General features: G+C 41.0%; 1 non-coding gene across 1 annotated transcript; it reads left to right on the top strand.

Moving 5' to 3' along the window:
• Nucleotides 1–12,979: 12,979 nt before the first annotated feature.
• Nucleotides 12,980–13,052, top strand: TRNAD-GUC (transfer RNA aspartic acid (anticodon GUC)). Its single transcript has one exon. It is a non-coding gene; the product is annotated as a tRNA-Asp (tRNA).
• Nucleotides 13,053–20,554: the final 7,502 nt, after the last annotated feature.

Here is a 20,554-nt window from a genome sequence, read left to right as displayed (position 1 = left end):
CTATCATGACATGAGATTAATGTCATCAGGAGAATCAGGGATATTGGTAGACTGAAAAAAAAAAACATAAGTTCCTATGACATAGGAATCTGGTTTGAGAATATCAATACCCTATAAAAAGAAAAAAAGGGTGGCTTACAAAACAACCCAAAACAAAATTATGCTGTTCTTTGCACATTCTCTTTCAATCTCCCCATCTCCCCCTAAACACACACACACACACACACACACACACAAGGTAGATATAGTCTCTGATCTGCAATAAAAATTTTTTAATGGCTACAAAACCCCAAATTCAATTGAGTCAAAACTTTGTTCTTGCCCCCAAATGGCTCTAAATGTTAATATAGGAGAACATGAGAAGAAAAGACACCATGGAAGAAACATTCTCAATTCATTGATATGACTTAATACATTAAAGGTGTAGCCTAAAGTGACTTTTAACCCAAGTCTGGAGAACTGTGTATCATTATCCTGGAATGTGAGAGCTGGGAAGACCCTTTGTGGGAGGGCATCTGGTCCTTTGCATCATTTTACAGATGAGGAGAGGAAAGCAGCTTGCCCAAGGTCATAAGCCAGCCACTGACAGGGCCAAGACGAGGCCACAAGAGGCAGGACAAAAGAAAGGTGAATGGTGTTCCCCCTTCCCCGACCAAGGCACTCACCTTGAGAAACCTTACAGCATTCCAAATTCTGCTGACATGGCTTAAGCCATATTTTCGGAATTCCCTTCCTGGAATTGTCCTAAAAGCCTATTAACTTGTTCTTTTTAATATCTCTGATGTCAACAAATCTTTGCCCTTTGATGTTTAACTTTGGGAAACAATACCTCTCCCCCCACCCCTGCCCAACCAAAAAAAAAAGAAAATTAGTACCAGGTCTGGGGAGTAATAAATGAATGATGAAGACAGTTTTTGCTATTTAGAGTCAAAAAAGAAAATATGACTAAAAACAATGAGGCCAGTTTTTTTATTAGCACTTAAATGGATTAAAGACAGTTCTCAAAATGTTTTAAGCAGTAGAATTACTGGGGCTTTGTTTTCCAGGATAGCTACTTGGAAAGGAATAATATTTATTTGAGCAAATTGAAGTCTGAAATGTTCGTTTTTAAGATGTTTTCTTGCTTCAGAATGACATCACTTACCAAAAGATGCACTTTTTGGGCATTAGGTCAGTGACATTTTAAAGTGATCCACCCTATTCAGTTGATCCCTGAATTTGTGGTAATCCAGAGGCAAATAGCCTGCAGAGTAAGGTCTTATTTTATTGTGGTGAGGACCTTTATGTTCTTGTATTTTGAGGGAGACTCAAAGTTGAGACTATAGGGATTCAGAGTGAAAAATTATTTTGTCCTGTGCAATATAAACAGATGAACCAACGTCACGACCTTGAAATCAAGGATGATGAGAATTTATTTTAAATTTTAAAATAGATTTTTAATGAAATGGCATGTGAACAGCAGGGTCCATATTTTGCCAAGTATAGGATATGAACTTACTGATGTTATCTCAATCAATCCTGCAATCATAACATTACCCAAAGTACTTTTTATCTAATTAATAAAACCTGTGCAAGTGAACTTCTGCATTCTGTGATTTCTACAGTGTTTTGTTTTTTTGGCCAGTCATTAAGAAACTGGGAAAAAGAGTATATTAAAAATCCTTCCAACCTTCTTTTTCAATAAATAGTTGAAGCGAGACCAGCAGACTAAAAACCATCAGCCACACGAAAGACAGTGGCAATGAAATTGTCAGCAAGGAAACAATCAAAAAGAAAACGCAGGCCTCTGTTTCCATCTTCCGGGGTCTCGCTCTCAGAATGAGTTCCACCAGTTTTTAAAGGCATAAAAACAATGATAGGATAGTTTGAATTGAAACCAGGAGCTTGGTGGAAAAAAGTTTAGCACTAGGACCTCTGAGGAAGAGAAAATGAGATGTTCTTTAAGGGGAGCGATGGCCCCTTGGAATATTAACGTGGGGACAGCTCGTATTCACCGAACCCTCATATCACACGTTTGCACAGAAATCATGGCTTTGTCCAGGGGTAGCCCTGCGGGACAGTCTTGGTGGCCATTTGACAAGATGTGGACATTAGTTGCTGAGATGAAATGTGAAATTGAAGAGCCCTCCACTGAAGCAGCCAAACACCCAGATAAAAGTTAAAAATTCCATCGCACTTTCCATTAGGAGGAAGAAAGGAGCCTCAGCGCTTGGGTTCAGCCTGGGCAGGCATGGATATCACCACACTTTTCTCCCTTTATGTCACTAAAAGATGATATTTCCATCATGGCTCCAGAGGGATCCACCTATAAACTACACCGACAGGCCCTTTAACACAGGAAGCAAATTATATTCTTTTATTTTATCTTTGAGTCAGTTTTTTGGAGGAAATCACCTGTTTTTTATCAGCCAACCTGAAACTCCCCATAATACTGTGGAATGCGCACATTTTCCTGGAGTTGAATAGAAGCATTAACAAGCTCAAACAGAATGGGTTTGTGATTCCTGGAGGTTTGGCTCCAACCACCACCTGTTTATAATTAGCCTCTGGAAACAGATTAGCTTTCTGTATCACTGTCCACATTAAGAGTCTGTATATCTCAGTTTCCGAAAAGACAGATCTTCTAAGGGTGGCAGATCTGCTGACGGGCATCAATTTCATCTCACCCAGGATTCTGAATAGAAACAGATACCAAAGCCTCATACTGAGGCCCTTAAATCAGTTTGGTCTTTTACCAAAATTCACTGGTTAGAATCTCACATTATGAAGCAACACAGAAGGTGAATGCAAAAATAAAACTTAAGCGTCGTGGAATACCCTGACCGCCACTTCGTCTTATTTGATAGAGAAATACATTAGTTGGCAAGGAAGCCGATGTGTAAAGAAGAGAGTTGGGAAGCACCTATATTCATTACTGGCCTTCAAAATTCTTTGCTGGACAGTCACATTCTATATTTCAAAAAAATAATTGCAAGTAGGTGCTATGACTCTAAAAGAGTTACAATCGTAGCTCTGCAACTTTCAGTGTGGCCTGATCCTTTGTTTCTGTAGGCATAAAATAGGAAAGAACATTCCCCACCTGAAGCCTTATTTTGAGGTTAAATGGGATAGTATGTGGAAAGTATTTAGAATTGTGCCTAGCATACAGTGAGTTCTCAGTAAATGATAGCAATTATGACCATTGTGGTTTATAGAAGTTGTTGAATAAATGTCATACTCCATAGCAAAGTATTACTGTTTAAGTGAGTAGCATGGAAGAAGGATATTTTCGCAATGGGAAACACCTAATTTATTGAAATTGCTGTGGCTGATCTTTCCTAAAGATTAATAAATTTCATTTTATTATTTCATCTAGAAACCACACAGGCACCTCACTTTTTCGTGTAAAATAATGGGGGAAATGAGATTTTCTCCAAGGGAAATAAGCTAGGAAAGATCCTATATCAATGGTGCTGCTCACGAGGGAAGACTCTTTTTGTTCCTTTGAGGATCCTTGATTTTGACAAGACTGTCTCATGCATAGACAACAGTTAATTAAGCATTTTGTATAATTGCTTGTATAGGAAACGGGACTCAACTAGAATTCTGCCATGAAGCTCTTTCTTCATAATTATTTGCTTTTTGCCTTTCAGGAATTATAGAATCAGTACAAGCAAGTGCTTTATAAACAAAATTAAAAAAAAAAAAAGAAAATACAGTTTGGAAAATCAGAAGAGGTGAACTTCAGGGCTGATTCACATCTTTAAGAAATGGCCCGGGCTTCCCTGGTGGCGCAGTGGTTGAGAATCCGCCTGCCAATACAGGGCACACGGGTTCGAGCCCTGGTCTGGGAAGATCCCACATGCCGCGGAGCAACTAAGCCCGTGAGCCACAACTACTGAGCCTGCGCGTCTGGAGCCTGTGCTCGGCAACGAGAGAGGCCCCGATCGTGAGAGGCCCGCGCACCGCGATGAAGAGTGGGCCCCGCTTGCCGCAACTAGAGAAAGCCCTCGCACAGAACCGAAGACCCAACACAGCCAAAAATAAATAAATAAATAATAAATAAATAAATGTGAAATTCTTAAAAAAAAAAAAAAAAAAAAAAAAAGAAATGGCCCAATCAGTCAATCACATCATATTACCCAATTTTCTACATTCTCCAGTTTAGGTATATTCTTCTTTCCTAAGCTTTAGACCATATCATTTTCAGACTGTTCCATAGTCTATCCATTTTAAAGCTATGCAATGGTTCTTTTAAGGAAACATTTTAAAGAAGATAAACATTTCATTAGATATTTTGTTCCATGTCATATTTCAGCGCCTCATAGTAAACTAGCTGGAATTGAAAGTTTCCTCCATTTGCAGTGTGATACGTCTCATGCACAGCCCATCCCGTACAGAGCCACTTAGCTTTGCTTCACTGTTCTTCTGTCTGAACCAAGACTGTTCATGAGAAAACCCATAATACAACTGAGGCCCCTCGGGGGCACCGTATACATTTATGTAAAGTTATCTTTTTGTGCATCCTTTGGGTGTCAGAACATCTCAGCTTTGCTAACCATAAAAAATCTGCCTTAAGCACATTACTAACTTTAAAACTCTAATGATATGGATGTCGTATTTCAATTTTTAAGAAACCTTTCCCTGCTCCACCCCTGAAAATGACCCTATAAAACTTATCCAATGGAATCATCCTATTATTAAAAACAACATTTATTTAAAAGAAAAAGAATCGTGAATATGCTTTAGTTGAAAACAAGCAAACCCAAGAACAACAATAAAAAGTATGTGTTCAAAAAATAGTATCAAAAAGGATCTGGTCAAAAAATAATAATTAAACAAGAAACAAACATTACTCTTCAAGATGTGGTAAGAGCCACTATAAATAAATTGCTACGGGAAGCAAGAATTTGTGTACTTTCTTTAAAGTTACCAAAAGAGAAAGCAGGGCATCCCTGGTGGCGCAGTGGTTGAGAATCTGCCTGCCAATGCAGGGAACATGGGTTCGAGCCCTGGTCTGGGAAGATCCCACATGCCGCGGAGCAGCTGCGCTCTTGAGCCACAACTACTGAGCCTGCGCGTCTGGAGCCTGTGCTCCGCAATAAGAGAGGCCGCGATAGTGAGAGGCCCGCGCACCGCGATGAAGAGTGGCCCTCGCTTCCCGCAACTAGAGAAAGCCTTCGCACAGAAACGAAGACCCAACACAGCCAAAAATAAATAAATAATTAAAAAAAAAAAAAAAGAGAAAGCAGTGTCTAGAGTCCTACTGAGCATAAGCCTGATCCATTAAAGTGGGCACTGGGAGGTGGGGAGCAAAGCCACAGGACTATCAACATGGGGGTTGAAATGATTTCAACATCATTCTTAATAATAACATTAATGATAGTAGTGATAAGAAGCAATTATGAATGATGTGAGGGAACTTCAATTGTGTAAAGACCATCTGGCAATGAGAGACATGAAATTCTAAAATCCTCAATCTGTCCCTCTAAGGTTGCTTTGTAGATAATGGATATCTTAATTTTTTAAAAAGGAAAAAAAAAAAAAAACCACCCCATATCCATTGTACCAAATGTACAGCAGCTCCTGCTGAGAAAACAAAGCCTGTGTGTCTCTTTTTTTCCCAATTGTTGCCCCTAACAAAACAAAGGCTCTGTGAAAGGGCTTAGAAGATTATGATAGTTAACTCATCAGTCTTTTCTGTTATTTGCTTGTTTCTGAAGATTTTTGATCAGTAAAGCATTCTAATCATCTTGTAACTCCTCATTTCCCAAAGTTTGGGGGGGGGCGGCAAGAATTTCCCCAGGGGTTCCTCCTACAGTAAAAATCCTACTGAGAGAAATTTTAGGGGTGGAGTGGGAGGGGCGAAATCTTTGGTCTGCAACAAATACCTGATTTAAAACTTATCTTTATGTGGGATGAGAAATAACAAGAAAGAAGAGGCATCTAACTCAGAACCTGGAACATGGTCGGTATTAGTAGATCTGTCATTTTCTTTTTATTTCTTACACCTAGGGTTTACTATTTTTAATTTTTTTGATGCTCTGTCATGTCAAAATACCATGGGGATCAAAGGACAAATATTGTCTGATTTCACTTACATGGGGTACCTAGAGTGGTTAAATTCATAGAGACAGAAAGTAGATCAGTAGTTACCGGGAGCTGGGGAACAGGACGGAATGTGGTTATTGTTTAATGGGTACAGAGTTTCAGCCTGGGAAAATGAAAAAGGTCTGGAGATGGATAGTGGTGAGAGCTACACAACACCGTAAATGTACTTAATGCTACTGAACTGTATACTTAAAAATGATTAAAATGGTAACTTATCTATATTTTACCACCACTACCTCAACAAAAAAGAAAAACTATACAAATACCTCTTTACCAACTCAAGTGTGAGCTCAGACCACCTGACCATTCTGAACCCAGCTCAGCGAAAATGCCCATGTTCATTGAAGATTCCTTCACTGTGCTATGAAAACTTGGATATTCGGAGTCAGGTCAAATCCCTGGAAATTGCTGCATTTTCCCAGGTTTTTTTCCCTTTGGTAAATCCTACTTAAAGAAATATTTTGGGGAGGTGGGAAAGCCTCAATCTTTGGCCTGCAAGAAATACATAATTTAAAAGTTATCTTTATGTAGTCAAGAGAAATATCAAAGAGAAAGCATCTGTGTCTGAATCCTTGGAATTATGTAGGCAAAACAGCCTGCTGTTTGACAGTATTTTATAGCTACTTTATTTATTTATTTATTTATTTATTTTTGGCTGTGTTGGGTCTTCGGTTCGTGCGAGGGCTTTCTCTAGTTACGGCAAGTGGGGGCCACTCTTCATCGCGGTGCAGGGACCGCTCTTCATCGCGGTGCGCGGGCCTTTCACTATCGCAGCCCCTCCCGTTGCGGGGCACAGGCTCCAGACGCGCAGGCTCAGTAGTTGTGGCTCACGGGCCCAGCCGCTCCGTGGCATGTGGGATCTTCCCAGGCCAGGGCTCGAACCCGTGTCCCCTGCATTAGCAGGCAGATTCTCAACCACTGCGCCACCAGGGAAGCCCGACAGTATTTTAGATGTGCCCTATATGTTTGTCATTCTGTAGACATGGCCTTGTACCTTGCACCTTGAAAATGCAACATCTAAAACAGTTTGCAGATTAATGAAATAATTAAGTAAACGGAATCCTTTGCCTTGCGTTATGGATGGAACGGAAGTTGTGGGCATCAGAACTGGATGCCTTGTTTTGTTTTAAGAACTCATGAAACTAAAAAGCCATGTTTTTATTTTTTAATTTCTCTTGGGGTTGGATCAACCACATATGCCACAGCCTTAGTTTTCTTGCTTCTTTCCTTGTGGCATCCAAAGATGCTTGGATCTGTCCATTCAGCTTGAACACCCACTTCCTTTAGCCTCGTAGTAATTTGTTATAGTTTTATTGGTGCCCTTCTATTTCCCAGAAATGAATTTTTTGTTTCTGGAAACAATTGCAAGAGAAACCTTTAGATTTTAAAGAGTAAGAACACAGCTTTTTCCTGTTTTCTTCATTTCCTTCTTTATATAGTGGTGTCACTCACTAGTTTTTAAACTATTCAACCTAAAAACTTGTCCTCATCTTCATCTTTTACTCTTTCCTGTGTTTTCTCTGTAAGGAATGTTGGTGCTGATGGGAGAGGGGCCTATCACAATCACACTTAGAGAAGTGTCTTTTTGAGACATTCAACTCTTCCTCCCAGAATTGTCTCCCAGAAGCAAAAGGGAGAATCTTGAACAGAATAGAAGGTTCTTCCTCGTATTTGGGCCAGAAAGAATTAAGCCTTATGGAAGAGACGTAAGAAAAAATTTTAAATTGATAATGAATAAATTAAGGGACGGACCCAACTCAAGCAGCTCACATCTCTGCAGGTTTATGGGAGCAGGACTGGGGTTGGATGATGGAACATGAATAAACCTACTTCTCAGATTTGAGTCTATATTTCAATCTACAATAAATTTAGCCTTAACTAACTCTGCCATTATTCCACCCTAAGCCTGTTGGTTTCCCTTTAAGACTTTCCTTTCTTTCTAACTTTCCTCATTCAGACTGAGACAATAAGAAGTTATATTTGTACAATTAACCAAACACTGTCACCTCCATTACCTCCTTTGGTCCCCTCAACTGGGAGTGTTACCCAGTTGTATTGAAGATGAAGAAAGAGACAGTCTTGTAGCAAGAGGAAGAGCCTTCTTCTGACTCCAAGACCAGTGCTCTCTCCACCAGATGAGAACTTGCATTTGTCTTACTCATAACCAGGCATTTTGCTCTCAGTCTGGTCTATTCTGTACTCATCTTTGGCTTCTTAGACCCATAACAGGCTCTTGTAGGAAACAAACATAAACTGAAATAGCGAATGAGCTTCTCAAATAATTCATTCTATGCCACAATATTCAGCAAGTAAAACAAGAGAAAAAAGTCAACCAATTTCTTTATCCATAGGCTAAGCTCCTGGTTTGAATGATGAAACAGGAAAGTGACTTCTTCCTCCTCTCCCTCCTCCTTTCTCTGTCTCTTTTCTATGAAGACGTTGACTCTTGTACTTTCTCTGCTGTCATCCCCCTGTAAGGTCTCCTGAGATTCTGTGATCTCTCTATGGACAGAGGCTGCTTCCTGGGAGGAATTTACCTGCTCTGATACATTGGTGGGTTGGTAGTCAAATATTTTGCAAATATTTTCTCTCATTCTGAGGGTTGTCTTTTCATCTTCTTTATGGTTTCCTTTGCTGTGCAAAAGCTTTTAAGTTTCATTAGGTCCCATTTCTTTATTTTTGTTTTTATTTCCATTTCTCTAGGAGGTGGGTCAAAAAGGATCTTGCTGTGATTTATGTCATAGAGTGTTCTGCCTATGTTTTCCTCTAAGAGTTTTATAGTGTCTAGCCTTACATTTAGGTCTTAAATCCATTCTGAGTTTATTTTTGTGTATGGTGTTAGGAAGTGTTCTAATTTCATTCTTTTACATGTAGCTGTCCAGTTTCCCCAGCACCACTTATTGAAGAGACTGTCTTTTCTCCATTGTATATTCTTGCCTCCTTTATCAAAGATAAGGTGACCATAGGTGCGTGGGTTTATCTCTGGGCTTTCTATCCTGTTCCGTTGATCTATATTTTTGTTTTTGTGAGAGTACCACACTGTCTTGATTACTGTAGCTTTGTAGTATAGTCTGAAGTCAGGGAGCCTAATTCCTCCAGTTCCATTTTTCTTTCTCAAGATTGCTTTGGCTATTCAGAGTCTTTTGTGTTTCCATACAAATTGTGAAATTTTTTGTTCTAGTTCTGTGAAAAATGCCACTGGTAGTTTGATAGGGATTGCATTGAATCTGTAGATTGCTTTGGGTAGTATAGTCATTTTCACAATATTGATTCTTCCAATCCAAGAACATGGTATATCTCTCCATCTATTTGTATCATCTTTAATTTCTTTCATCAGTGTCTTATAGTTTTCTGCATACAGGTTTTTTGTCTCCTTAGGTAGGTTTATTCCTAGGTATTTTATTCTTTTTGTTGCAATGGTAAATGGGAGTGTTTCCTTAATTTCACTTTCAGATTTTGCATCTTTTTGTCTCTTGTAATAGTCTTTATTTTAAAGTCTATTTTGTCTGATATGAGAATTGCTACTCCAGCTTTCTTTTGATTTCCATTTGCATGGAATATCTTTTTCCATCCCCTCACTTTCAGTCTGTATGTGTCTCTAGGTCTGAAGTGGGTCTCTTGTAGACAGCATATATACGGGTCTTGTTTTTGTATCCATTCAGCCAGTCTATGTCTTTTGGTTGGAGCATTTAATCCATTTACTTTTAAGGTAATTATTGATATGTATGTTCCTATTACCATTTTCTTAATTGTTATGGGTTTGTTTTTGTTGGTCTTTTCCTTCTCTTGTGTTTCCTGCCTAGAGAAGTTCCTTTAGCATTTGTTGTAAAGCTGGTTTTGTGGTGCTGAATTCTCTTAGCTCTTGCTTGTCTGTAAAGGTTTTAATTTCTCTGTTGAATCTGAATGAGATCCTTGCTGGGTAGAGTAATCTTGGTTGTAGGTTTTTCCCTTTCGTCACTTTAAATATGTCCTGCCACTCCTTTCAGACTTTCTGCTGAAAGATCAGCTGTTAACCTTTTGGGGATTCCCTTGAATTTTATTTGTTGCTTTTCCCTTGCTGCTTTTAATATTTTTTCTTTGTATTTAATTTTTGATCATTTGATTAATATGTGTCTTGGTGTATTTCTCCTTGGATTTATCCTGTATGGGACTCTCTGCACTTCCTGGACTTGACTGACTATTTCCTTTCGCATATTAGGGAAGTTTTTAACTATAATCTCTTCAAATATTTTCTCAGTCCCTTTCTTTTTCTCTTCGTCTTCTGGGACCCCTATAATTCGAATGTTGGTGCATTTAATGTTGTCCCAGAGCGCTCTGAGACTGTCCTCAATTCTTTTCATTCTTTTTTCTTTATCCTGGTCTGTGGTAGTTATTGCCACTATTTTATCTTCCAGGTCACTTATCCGTTCTTCTACCTCAGTTATTCTGGTATTGATTCCTTCTAGAGAGTTTTTAATTTCATTTATTGTGTTTTTCATTATTGTTTGTTTGCTCTTTAGTTCTTCTAGGTCCATGTTAAACATTTCTTGTATTCTCTTCATTCTATTTCCAAGATTCTGGATCATCTTTTCTATCATCACTCTGAATTCTTTTTCAGGTAGACTACCTATTTCCTCTTCATTTGTTTGGTCTGGTGGGTTTTTACCTTGCTCCTTCATCTGCTGCATATTTTTCTGTCTTCTCATTTTGCTTAACTTACTGTGTTGGGGTCTCCTCTACACAGGCTGCAGGCTTGTAGTTCCTGTTGTTTTTGGTGTCTTCCCCCAGTGGGTAAGGTCGGTTTAGTGGGTTGTGTAGGCTTTCTGGTGGAGGGGACTGGTGCCTATGTTCTGGTGGATGAGGCCGGATCTTGTCTTTCTGGTGGGCAGGACCACATCTTGTGGTGTGTTTTGGGATGTTTGTGAACTTAGTATGATTTTAGGCAGCCTCTCTGCTAATGGGTGGGGTTGTGTTCCTGTTTTACTAGTTGTTTGGCATAGGGTGTCCAGCACTGGAGTTTGCTGGTCGTTGATTGGAGGCCTTAGCGTTGAAACGGAGATCTCAGGGAGAGCTCTCGCCGATTGATATTACGTGGGGCCAGGAGGTCTCTGGTGATCCAATGTCTGAACTCAGCTCTCCCATCTCAGAGGCTCTGACCTGACACCTGGCCAGAGCACCAAGACCCTGTCAGCCACACGGCTGAAATAATAGAAAATGGATTTATTCTTCTTCATGTTATCACTTCCTTTTAGTAGGATTTTCTTGTCAACAACTCCCTTGATGTTGTTGCTTCAGGCATTTGTTCACTCTCACACACTGGCCCATTCCTGCATCCAGCCGCTGACGTCAAGTCTCACTCTTACCCGATTCAGTGTTCCGTCTTCCGAATTTGTAAGTTTAATTGCCTCTCAGATCCGATCTATTATTTATCTATAGAGATAAACTAAAATCCAAAAGACAGAGTTTAAAGCCAAATCTAGACTTTCCTTAGGATTATGCACAAAGGAGTATAGCTAGTATATGAATCTCTAACATTGTAACAAATGAAGAATGATCCTCTCCAACATAGATAAAAATCCCCTGTAGATTTCCAGGATCCCAGCCCTGAAAAGGCTCACCCAGCAAATTTGTCATGTGATGGTGAAAATCTGCGTCCAAAACTGTCATGTAAGGACATTAAAAAATTAGTTATAATTAACAGACAATATTGTATTTGTTTCAGGTGTACAACATAGTTATTCAATATTTTTATGCATTATGAAATGATCACGGCAATAAGACTGATCACCATACAAAGTTGTTCCAATATTATTGACTATATTTCCTAATTATACCCCGTGACTTATTTTTTTATTTTTAAGATTTTTTTTGACGTGGACTATTTTTTAAAGTCTTTATTGACTTTGTTACAAAATTGCTTCTGTTTTATGTTTTGGTTTTCTGGCCGTGAGGCATGTGGAATCTTGGCTCCCTGACCAGAGATCAAACCCACATCCCCTGCATTGGAAGGCGAAGTCTTAACCACAGGACCACCAGGGAAGTCCCTACCCTGTGACTTATGTACTGTTCATCACACACAAGCATTGCTGGTCTAACTCACCGCCTTAGAGGAGGAACATTTAGAGAGTTCAGCTAAGTCTGTGTTCTTTAGCTTGCGGGATCTTAGTTCCCCAACCAGGGATTGAACCTGGGCTACAGCAGTGAAAGCACCGAGTCCTAACCACTGGACTGCCAGGGAATTGTCTAAATATTTTGTCTTGAACTATGTATTTGTAAGCGGTTAAGGACTTTGAAGTTGCCCTCCGCATGAATTCAGTCCTCTGGGGGAAAGAGTTTTCCAAAACCACTTTTGAGTCCCAGTCTGCAGCCAGTAGTTGGCAGATTTGGCAGGTTACTGGTTCTATTGAGAATCCAAGGAAACCAGGAATCCTCTCTCTTCCAATAAAAACTCACAAAATTTTCTGCATTTCCTCTGCGGAGGTTCTTGTCCCCTTGAAGCACATCTGTAGACTCCAGGTAAATTATCTTGTTCTTGATCCTCTTCCCCCCAGAGAGGCCCTTGCTCATTATTAAAGAATCATATAATTTCATATTTAAAGGGGACTTCCGGGATCATGTAATTCAATCAAACTTTTTTTTTTTTTTTTTAAATAGTAGAAGAAACAGAAGCCCAGGGAAATTAGTGACTAATGTCACACTGGATTAAAACCAAGCTATCTAGATTTAGTTGAAAGTTCTTTCCATGGTCCTCATTCCCATTTGTCTAGGAGACGTAACTAATGAGAACGTGGTCAAGCTGACCCCATTTTAACTTGTGGAATTTATTATTTTTCCTTCCCACAGTGTTTATTGTGTAACACTTTGGAATCCATTGAGGCTGCGCAAGTTTTTAAGAGTTTACTTGGGGAATTCCCAGGTGGTCCAGTGGTTAGGACTCGGTGCTGTCACTGCCAGGGCCCCAGGTTCGATCCCTGGTCGGGGAACTAAGATCCCGCAAGCCACCTGGCGCGGCAAAATAAATAAATAAATAAATAAATAAATAAATAAATAAAAAGAGTTTACTTGAACAACGTCTAGTCCTAGTGCATCATTTCAAAACCGGAAGTCCCAGGCCCATAAATCCAAACGGCACCTGCTCTTTTTCCCAGAATGTTTTTATGTAAATCTCCGGGGTTTGATCAGGATGTTTGGTTGTGGAGGGTGCAGTGATGGGAACGCAGAGCTAGATTACACCGAGCTGGACTTTGCGGGGCGGGTTGTGGCGGCCATGGGGTAAATGCTGAAAGAAGACAAGGAGACGAATTAGTGAAGCTCCAAGACCAAGCTACATGCCTCCTTCTTGGACATCTGAGAGAGGCATATGGTGTAGTGAAAAGAACATCAGCTTAGTGGCCAAAGTCGGTTCTGTCATTGACTAGCTGTGTAGCCTTGGTCAAATGAACGTGTGTACAGCAGTTTGCTTATGTATAAAATGGGAGTCATTAATACCTACCTTGCAGTTGTGTTAGATGGATAAGAGATAACATATATAAAGTCCCAGGTAAGTAATACACGTGCAAAAAATGCTCATGTGTATGTACATATATGTACATGTGTATGCCTGGAGTGTGTGTGTATATATGGGGTGGTGTGTGTGTGTGTGTGTGTGTGTGTGTGTGTGTGTGTTGGGTTCCAAAGGGAAAAAGCCAAGGCTTCCTATTATAAAGTCTTGTTTTTTATTGTTTTTTGGTTTTTTTTAAAAAACAGCTGACACTCTCTGAAACACAAATTTCCACAGTCTCTAGGGGTATGTGAGTTTGAGTATGAGCATCGTTGTGGTCTATTCCTTCTTGCTTCACTCAAACATCATGGAAACAAGCTGAAAGGCAAATCGTATGTCTTCAACGTATCCCTCACCTTTCAGAATAAAGAAAGCAAACAAAAAATTCTCAAAAGTTTTTGTCAACTCATTAAGTGTTAATTAAACATTTTATTTCCCCAGTACAAAATGGAGGGAAAGAAGTTCCAGCCAACAGTGTTTACTGTCTAGTTGGGAAAATAATGTTTTATACAGTAAACAACCAGAGAACAATACAAGGTGGTATGCAAGCCATTACCAACTAGCTCTCATTTCAGAAGAAATGGTCCTAGGGGCTGCGTTTGGCTTGGGAAGGGATCTTGGGGGGCTCCCTAGGGTAGTATTTGAAAGTGGGCTTTGGAGGCAGCAGATAGGAATGAGTCCTGGAACCACTACCAGTAGTTTTTGTCTGGTCACTAAATTCTAATCCTTGATCACCTCATTTGCGAAAAGAAGAAAATATTTGTTTCTCAGGGTGTTTTAAAGATTAAACAAGATAACATATATAGGTCACTAAGCACAGACTCTGGCACATAGTGAGATCAACAAATTGGCTATATAAGTGTGTTTCTTGTTAAAGGTGAATCTTAAAAAAAATCACAAGAGTTGTCAAGGATGTGGAGAAACTGGAGCCCTCGTGCATTGCTTGTGGGAATGTAAAATAGTGCAGCCACTCTGGAAAACAGTCTGGCAGGTTTTCAAAATATTAAACATGGAGTTACCATATGACCTAGCTATTCCACTCCAAGAGAAGTGAAAACATATATACACACAAACTTGTACACAAACATTCAGGGTATCATTATTCTTAATAGCCCCAAAGTGGAGACAACCCAAATGTCCATCAGCTGATGGATGGATGAACAAAATGTCGTGTAGCCACACAGTGAAATATTATTCAGTAATAGAAAAGAATGAAGTACTGATACACGCTAAAACATGGGGGAACCTTGAAATCTAAGTGAAAGAAGCCAGGCACAAAAATCACATATCATATGATTCCATTTATGTGAAACGTCCGGAATTGGTGAATCATCCATAGAGATCAAAGTAGATTTATGGCTGCCAGGGGATGGTGTGGGTGGTCCTGAGAAGAGAATAACTACTAATGGATTTGAGTTTCCTTTTGGGGGTGATAAAAATATTCTGGAATTAGATATTGGTGGTGGTTGCCCAACATTGCGAATGTACTAAGTGCCTGTACACTTTAAACTAGTGAACTATATGGTATGTGAACTATATCTCAATAAAGCTGTGGGGGAAAAAAAAAAGAGGTGAATCTTAAAAGACATGAGGTATTTGGACAAGTAGAGAGAAGCAAGCTGGCAGAGCAGAGGAGACACAGACAATGTGATCCGAGCAGCTGAGCCGTGGGTTTGAGAGAATTTGCGGGGGGGGGGGGGGGGCGGGGGGGGTGCGCCGCCAAGGTGGGTCGTTTAACATCACGTGTAATAGTTCAGAGTCAGCCTGCAATGCAGTCTGAGGCCTCCTTGGGGTGATAGGAAGGGCAGAGAAGATTGAATTTTCCAGATTTATCAGAATGTAGCACGGACTGGAGTGAACAGGGGGAAAAAGAATCAGAGAACTATATTAGCTGCTGACAAAAGAGGAGACGCCTTCGTGGGTGTGTGTGTTCAAGCTGTGTTTGGGTCCCGGGTGAATGCTTTAGTTTGTGAAGGACCCACGGTGGTCAGAGCCGGGCCTCTTCGTGGCTGCAGTGCGCGGTGCGGCCGCTGGTGGGCGCTGTGGACCGGAGCGGATCAGCCTGATGGGGCCTGCAGGGTGCACGCGGAAAGAGCCTCCGTCCTTCCTCACAGTCCGTCTCGCTTTCTGTGAAAATTGTCCTTGAGGTAGGAAGATCCTCATTTGCAGTACAGAACAAACACAAATACGATATTTCATATCTTCTCTGCCATTTTCACCCTTCCCTGTTATTGGAAACTCTCGCCCCCAGTCTTTCCTGTAGGATTCTGTCTTCAAATGTGGAATGCTCTTCCTCCCCTTACCAAACCCTCCCTGTCTGTCTTTTCTTTCTTTCTTTTTTTTCCTCCTTCAGAATTTCACGATCTTTCATTTTATTCGTCAGTTCTTTTGATTAGCGATGGTAATAGGACAGAAGAGGGGGAGGATTCTTCTGTTTCATTAGTTTCTGATAAAGTGTGCGGTTTTGCAAGCCTGCTTTCATAAATCTACACACTTTTCTGTCTAGCAGTCTCCCATTTCCCTGTCTCTTGCAGACTCTGGTTTTGCGCTCAGAGGCACGGAGACCTTGAGCCCCTCTACACGGCGCCTTAACTCGCCCCCAGCTGATTCTGAACGTTGAGTTTCTCTTTGCCCTTCAGCTTGCTATTAACCATTTTCTTCTTATTCCTGGATTTTGCCCTTTTCCCTCAAGTTCACCGTTACAGACTTTCTCTTGGGAGTCACCCTCAATTACCACATCAAACCTGGCTCTGGTGGGTATCCAGCTGCCCACTGTACCCGGCCCGTAAGACGATGAATCCTCTCCTCCTCGCCCGCCCACCCCCAAGCAAGTCATACTGAGAAGGAGTCGTTCATAAGGCATCAGTATATCACCTCCCCGGTGGCACCTAGAATGCTTCCTAGGGAAAAACCCCAGAGAATCTTTGTTGTTATTATTATTATTTGTTTTAACAACTCAAGTTATTGTTCAGTGACTCGGTATACGCCTATTTTGATAATATTTAAAGGAATCTTTTGGATGATTGAGCTTTGAAACCTTTTTTATTTTTGTAGCATTTTACCCTATGAGACATATGCAACTTGGGCTGTTGAGATTGGGGAAGGGGTGAAGGGGTAAAGGGTACTTGTTCCTGGGTAGCAAAAGTCATAGTAAGTTGCTACCTTGGGCTTCTAGAACAATCTTCTTCATTCTGTGGGGAACTCTTCCCTTCCATTCCTCCCTCTCTCCCTCTCTCCCTCCCTTCTTCTTTTCTTCGTTCCTCCCTTGCTCCCTCCCTCCCTTCCTTCCCTCCATTTACCTTCTTAGAAGCATGACTGTTGCCCCTCATTTCCTTTTAACTGGAAATCAAAGTGTCTTTATCATTTGTAGGCTTTCTTCCCCCTTATCTTCCTCTCTGCCGGCCCCAACCACTGCATCAAGACTCTGCTCATTCTTCAAGTCATCCAAGTAAGCTGAAAAGTCAATCTCTGAGTTTGACTCCGAGCTTTTACAGAGGGCGTTCTTTCCAGAAATGCCTGGCACTACTTCCCAGTCCCACAGAACAGCTTAGCCCCAAACCAGCGAGAAGTTTTTTTTTTCCCCCCATCTTTCAGTCTATTCCAAGTGTATAGACAAAATATTCGGGGTTTCCTGGAGTTTTTAGGGCCTGAGAACATTTTAGAGATCTTGAACTTACCACTTGGGTCCAGTATATAATCTGCTGCAGTTGTGAACATGACCCTGCTCCTGGACCCTCAGGTCAACCAGATGTCCCTGCTCCTGGGACCAGCAATGATCTCAGAACACCTGACTCTGAACAGTTTCCTCTAAACCATCTCCCATCCTGGATTTCTGAGAATATTGCTGTTAGTTTCATCTCATTGATTCGTTCTTCCATTGATTCATTCTTACAGTCAGTCCACAAATACCTGGAGAAAAGTCTGTGAGAGGCTGTGAGGTTTATGAATATTAGACTTGAATTATAGTCTTAGGCTGTTGCCTGTTCTAAACTTTACTCTCCGTCTTCAGGACTCCTGGAAAAGGAAAGATCATGAATTTAGGCTGCATATAATTTCCTTATCATCAAATAACAACAGTTCTGCTTATACGTCTCTTACTAAACGTAACCATCTACTAGCTTAAGTGCAAGCTTGATTAGAGACATTAGTATTGTTATAAGGAAGCCTTGATAAGCCCTGGTCCTTTTTCCAGGAGATGGTCTCTAATTAAGGAGAGTTTTCATCTGAGGGACGTATCAGACTCTAACTCTTAATTTGCTTCTGGGCTTTTGTTATTGTGAACTTTGGCCAGTCTTTCAACTTTATCAGTGAGAATGCATTCCAGGAATCTCACATACCCACACCTTCTAGGTGAAGAGGAAGGCACCCTGCCTTCGGGGGGCTACCTTGACCTAGCCCCGCCCCTCAAGGCTCTCCTCTGCTACCCAGCTGAACAGGAGGGTGAGTCGCCTACCCCTGGGCTTCCTCCTGACAATGAAAGAAAGTTTTCAGGCCTTGCATATTACACCCCCCCACCCCCCCCACCCCCCCCCACCCCGCCCCGTACTCTGGTCTCTATCATTGGTCTTACTCTTCTGGATCGTGAAGGGGCCTTTTGTTTGAGACTTTCAGTAGAAACCAGAGCTTCTCCACATTGACTCTGTAATGAAGCAATACACTCCATTTCATAGAATCCAAGAAGACATCAATTTTAAGACATATTTTATGTCCCTCACTCACAAAAAAGAATATGGCCAGTTAAACTATGATAATCATTGATTGTAAGACCATCCTGTGGAAAACAAAATGCACATCTTAGAATCAATAAAATATGTAGCACAGTGGTTTCATGTACAAGTCAGGCTGCTGGGGTTCAAATCTCAGCTCTGTTTTTTAATGTTTGTCCTTGGGCAAGCCACTTAACTTCTCTCTGCCTCAGTTGCCTCATCTGTTGGGATGATAATAATAGTATCTACTGGAGAGGATAGATGAGGATTAAATAAGTGACTATACACAAAGCACGAAACAGTACCTGGGGTGTATAAAGGCTCAATAAATGTCAACAACTTTTAGCTGAATGCTAATAAAAAGAGTAGTTAATACTAATATTATTGAGCACTTATTAAGTTCGGGGTGTGGTGCCAACCACTTTATATGGATTATCTTGATTTGTAATTATCACAGTAATCCAAGGAGGAAGATGCCATGATTATTCCCACTCGTCAGAGGAAAACTTACAGGGTATATGCCTCTTAAATAAATTCCCCAGAGCTCCTCTTTTTTTGCTTAACATTTTGCTTTTAACATATTAAATACAATTTTTGTTTCCCTTTTCCTCTTAATCAGAAACAGATTTACTGTGGCCCTAATGAAGCTCAGGCTCAAGACCCCTCAGTTACACAGGCTCCCTCTCAAGACCTATGAGCCATACTGGAGAACTGACAGAGTGCTGTGACAGGCAGAGAGAAGACGGTTAGACACATACCTCTCCCGCTCACCCCCCGCCACCCCGAGCCTGCAGAAAACTACACACTTGAGATGGGCCTGGAGCAAGATCGGAGTTTGACAGAATGAAAAGGGGTAGTGAAAACCTGTCTAGGCAGAGGGAGTGACACATGTTCAGTTCTTCAGGGGCAGAAGGTCTTGGACCAGAGGATAAGACAGTGAGACTGGAAATGGGATTTATGGGAGACGTAAGTATGAGAGACTTAAAAAGGGGATGACGTATTAGTTTCCTATTGCTGCTGTAACAAATGGCCACAAACTTAGTGGTGGAAAGTAACACAAATTTATTATCTTATAGTTCTGAAGGTCAGAAATCTAAAATCAAGGTGTCAGTAGGATTGTGCTCCTTCAGGAGGCTCTGGGGCAGAAACAATTTCCTTGCTTTTTACGGCTTCTAGAGGTCGCCTGCATTCCTTGGCTTGTGGTCCCTTCCTCATATCCCTCCAATCTCTTGCTTCCATTGTTGCATCCCACTACTATTCACTCTCATACTCCTGCCTCCTTCTTATAACGACCCTTGTCATTATATTCGGCCATCCTGGATAACCTAGGATATTCTTCCCGTGTCAAGATTATTAATTTAATCACATCTGCAATATCCCTTTTTCCATGTAAGATAATATATTCATAGTTTTCAAAAGACGCAGACCTAGAAAATGGACTTGAGGACATGGGGAGGGGGAAGGGTAAGCTGGGATGAAGTGAGAGAGTGGCATGGACATATATACACTACCAAATGTAAAATAGATAGCTAGTGGGAAGCAGCCGCATAGCACAGGGAGATCAGCTCTGTGCTTTGTGACCACCTAGAGGGGTGGGATAGGGAGGGTGGGAGGGAGATGCAAGAGGGAGGGGATATGGGGATATATGTATATGTATAGCTGATTCACTTTGTTATACAGCAGAAACTAACACAACACTGTAAAGCAATTATACTCCAATTTAAAAAAAAGGTAATATATTCATAGTTTCCAGAGATAGAATGTAGACATCTTGGGGAGTGTGGCATTCTTCAGCCTACTCCACATATGATAAAATTTGCACTTAAACAATTGATGGAAGAGGAGAGAAGGGAGTTAGGGAGGCCAGCTAAAAGGCTGATTAATATTTCAGATGAGAGATAATCAGGTCATGGACTAAGACAGTAGGGAGAGAGAGGTGGCATCCCACTGGAGATGTTGGAAGGTAGACTCACTCTCAAAGCTTCATTCTGAGCATTTGCATCTCTAACAGTGCCCACGGGACTGGCTCTTGAACCCACATTGAGTAGGATGCCCTGGGGAACATCAACATTCAAGGGATGGTGTGAGAAGGAACCCCAAAGACAGAGCCCATGGATTCAGAGAAGTCAGAAGAGTCCCAAGTGAAGATGGTGTCCAGAAGCCCCCGGGTGAAGACAATTCTAAGGAGCATGTGGTCGAGAGAGGAAAAGAAAGATGCTGAAAACTGCCCATAGATTGG

Source organism: Balaenoptera acutorostrata, chromosome 13 (genome assembly GCF_949987535.1).
Source record: "Balaenoptera acutorostrata chromosome 13, mBalAcu1.1, whole genome shotgun sequence".
NCBI classification, from domain to species: domain Eukaryota; kingdom Metazoa; phylum Chordata; class Mammalia; order Artiodactyla; family Balaenopteridae; genus Balaenoptera; species Balaenoptera acutorostrata.
Note: the sequence above shows the minus strand (reverse complement) of the source record. Positions and strands in the feature narration are given on the sequence as shown.